Source organism: Rhinatrema bivittatum, chromosome 8 (assembly GCF_901001135.1).
Source record: "Rhinatrema bivittatum chromosome 8, aRhiBiv1.1, whole genome shotgun sequence".
In the NCBI taxonomy this organism is placed as follows: domain Eukaryota; kingdom Metazoa; phylum Chordata; class Amphibia; order Gymnophiona; family Rhinatrematidae; genus Rhinatrema; species Rhinatrema bivittatum.
Window position 1 is genome coordinate 76,677,130 of NC_042622.1, and position 3,927 is coordinate 76,681,056.

Here is a 3,927-nt window from a genome sequence, read left to right on the forward strand (position 1 = left end):
TGGTGTGGTGCGTCAGTTTCTCTGTGTGTGTTTGGGCATGGTTTTGAGTATCTGCTGCTTGGTGTGTCTGTTTCTTTATATCTAGGTGTGGTGTGACCTGTGGTCTGTCTGTTGTGTGTGTGTGTGCTTCTCTGTGGCGTATTTGTGTTCCTTTAGGTGTGGTGTGTGACTCTTTGGGCCTGTCTGCTGGTGTGGTCTGGCTGGGTGTGGGATGCATGTGTCTCTCTGTGTTTGAGTGTGCCTGTATCTTTGTCTTTCTCCATCTCTCTTTAGAGTTTCTCTCTCTGCCTTTTTGTGCCTGTGAGGATGTGGTGTGGTGTCTGTCTCTTTGTGTTTTTTTTGTCTGCTCCTTTCAGCAGCCTAAAGAGAATGAAAACTGAGCTGCTGGCTTGCAGTGTGATTGCCTGCTACTTGGCAAATGGCTCAACAGCTGATTGATTAGTGAGACACTTTGACTCCAGGCCAGGAATCCAGGATTGTGTGTGTGTGTATACACAGTATACATAAGTATGATGGAACCCGATTTTAGGAGGGGGGGGGGGGGCCCAACCAATTGCTTGGATGGAAGGAGGGGCTGTGGCTCAAAAGGTTTGCTCACCCCTGCTTTAGACAGTTTTCACATTTCCAGCCTCCATTTTTCGCTTGCTAAGAGTTCAATTTCCGCTGCTTCCTAGGGAAACTAAACCCCCCGAGAGCGGTTGTGCTGTAGCGCCCAGCTTCTGACTGGCGATGTTTCCAGATGTGACGTTGAAAGGAGGCGATGGTGAGTGTTGCCGCATTCCCGCTGAGTGCTGTGCTTGCTGCTATGGAGATCTTTGGCCTCCCAGAGACGGGCAGCTGCACCTTGGGCATCCCAGAGTGCAATGAACCTCTGAAATGTTTGCGGCAAGTGGAGATTTGCTGCAGATTGTGGCAAAATGTGATATTTTGTAAGCAGCTTAAGGACTTGCCTGCCTCCTGCAGCCCTGTGGGGTGAGAGGCTTCACTCCTCAATTCTTGCTTCCCCCCTCCTGCATTTCACTGACCCTGCCACTTCTGCCCTAATCCTGTACTTCACTCAGCCCCCCACTTCCTCCTCCCCGATTCCTGTGGCCTTCCTCCTTTTTTGAATTGGCAGTTCCCTTCTGGGATCTGGTGCCATGAATCTTTATTAGTATTTTTTTTATTATATTTTATATAGACTCCCAGCTTACTTTAATGTTTAAGTTTGACAGCTGTCTCTGACCAAGAATCATATCCCAGCATGCCTTCTGGAAACCTGCAATCACGGGCAACCAGGTGTTGCCATTGTAGGATTACTTACTCTGAATCCCCCCGACTAAGGGCTATGAACATTTGCCACGGAATCCCCAGCCACTGCTGACTTGGGCGGGTGGGTGAGTGGGGGAAGGCTTGTGCCTGGAAATGAACCCAGGTCCCTCTGCGTGGCAGCGCCCTGAGCCAGCAGAACGGCCTACCACGTAGGCACTTCCTGCTTTTATGTGTGCAGCCCTGCCCTGACTCCCCATGCTCTCTCAGGAGGAGTTCCCACTTTTCCCCCTTTCATTCCTTGTAGCAAAACTACATAATGCAGTAGTTAAGTGACAGTATGGAATTATTTATGTGCTCGGGCTTGTCAGGTGGGCTAATGTCAGATGTTCCAAACCAAAAGCAAGAACACCTAATAAAGTCCAGGACATTAGTCTTGCATAAGAATCCTCTATGAACAGGAATATTGCATATAAAAATGAATATTAAAGACTCTTCAAAAATGTTTTCAATCCTCAATTTCTATTTCAGATGTATGGAAAAAAAAAATAATTAAAATAAAGTAATGAATCTTTATTGGAATAACTAAATACATTTCTTGACTGGCTTTTGGGAGCTGTCACGTTTTTCTAACCTTTTATTTCAGCGTGAAGTTTCAGCAGGCTTTGGTGATCAGATAGTGCTTTCTGGAGCTTACAGCTGCTTAGATGACACAGATGTTTCATTTTCTAACTTCAAATGCAGAATACAATTTAGTTTGTATTGTTTGTTTTGTTTTTTTTTTCTCCTCTCTTATTTAGCAATAAGGACCGACCAGCTGGTGGGAATCAGCCTCATTGGCTTTAGTCCTTATTCTTTTCCACCTACACTAGCCTCTGGATTATTGCCTTGGTATGTGTTTCATGTCAACTTCTGCCCAGGCCCTAACACCTACCAATGCTGCCCTCCCCCCCCACCATCCCCAGTCTCTCTCTTCCTTGCTTCCTTGCTTCCTTGCTTCCGCCGCTAACGCCCTTCTTCATTCCCCATCCTCTTTCTCACGCTCATCATTATTGATTCCTCCCCCCCACACACACACACATCCTCTTTTCAAGCCAACGAAAAGAAATGGAGATTAAAACAGAAAATATTCTATCGCTCATAAAGTTTCTGTATAGACTGATGGTGCAAGCGCACCTTGCGCGTTGTATGCACTTCTGGTTTCCCCATCTCAAAAAAGACATTGCAGAACTAGAAAAGGAGCAGAAAAAGGCGAAAAAAATGATAAAGGGATGGAGCAGCTTCCCTATGATAAGAGGCTCTTCAGCTTGGGCATATAAGAAAGAGGCTTATGAAATCATGAATGAGGTTGAACAAGTAAATAAAGAACGATTATTTATCCTTTCAAATCAAAGGGACACTCCATGAAACTAAGGACCAGCCGATTTAAAGCAAATCGTAGAAAGTACTTTTTCTCCCAACACACACTGTAGCATCAATTGCCTGAGGACTTAGTCAAGGCACCTAGCATAGCAGGATTTAAAAAGAGGTTTGGACAAGTCCTTAGAGGAAAAGGCCATGAAAACATTATTAGCCAGGCATACGTGGGAAAGCCATGGCTAGCCCTGGGAGAGAGAAGCAGGAAATAGATCTTCTTTTTTAGGTCTACTGTCAGGCTGCTGGGCTTGATAGAGCTTGGTCTGATCCGGCATGGTTTTTATGTTCATTACTGCCCTTCCCCCACCCCCAGCTTGTGCTCCTATGTCCCTTCCTGCCCTCTTCGGTTACTGGCTTTTATATCTTACTCCAACCACTACTACCCTCTTCAGGCCTCAGTTTCTGATCCTCGCTCACACCATTACTGTCCTACTCCATCCTCAACCTCTTCTCTTCTCTCTCGGCACTAATGTCCTCCTTGGTCACCAACTTCTCCTAACTCCCGCCTCTATAGCCCTCCTCTGACCCCCCCAACCTTTTCTCCACATTCCCACCACTACTGCCCTGCCCAATTCCAAACCTACTACCACAGCTACTCATCGCTTCTATAGTGCAACTTGTCATAAGCAACTCTGTACAAAAATACTTCCTTATCATGCCCCAGACCAGTCCAGATGGATGGGTTTTTCTCCTGTACCAGCAGATGGAGACAGAACAAAAGCTTCACTGCACTTTTGGTACTTAAGCTACTGTGCCACCTGCAGAACCGGTGTTTGGGTAGGGTCAGACCAAGGGTCCATCAAGCCCAGCATCCTGTTTCCAACAGAGGCCAAAGCAGGCCACAAGAACCTGGCAATTACCCAAACACTAAGAAGATCCCATGCTGCTGATGCAATTAATAGCAGTGGCTATTCCCTAAGTAAACTTGATTAATAGCAGTTAATGGACTTCTCCTCCAAGAACTTATCCAAACCTTTTTTGAACCCAGCTACACTAACTGCACTAACCACATCCTCTGGCAGTTGCCCAGGGTGTCATGAGCTGAGGGGTGCCCTGGGCATCACCAGCATCACCTATCCTGTGGTGGCAGGGCCATGGCGGATGACATCCCACCATGCAGAAGAGAGGCCTGGAGGAGGGGAGGGGATAGTTTTCACTCAGAGAACCATTTTCCCTAGAGTCAGTCCTGGCCACCTGTAGTCTCTTCAATATTCTCTTCTCTAGTAGTTGGTAGGGGTGTCTAACCTATGGTCAGACATTTGG

The 3,927-nt window shown here is 46.7% G+C and overlaps 1 long non-coding RNA gene across 1 annotated transcript in view; it reads left to right on the forward strand.

Annotated features, from left to right (window-relative positions):
• Positions 1-2,047: 2,047 nt before the first annotated feature.
• Positions 2,048-3,927, forward strand: part of LOC115096563 — a 34,442-nt gene continuing 32,562 nt past the window's right edge. Inside the window, exon 1 of the long non-coding RNA XR_003858102.1 lies at positions 2,048-2,139. This is a non-coding gene — a long non-coding RNA (uncharacterized LOC115096563). The remainder of the gene's footprint in view (positions 2,140-3,927) is intronic.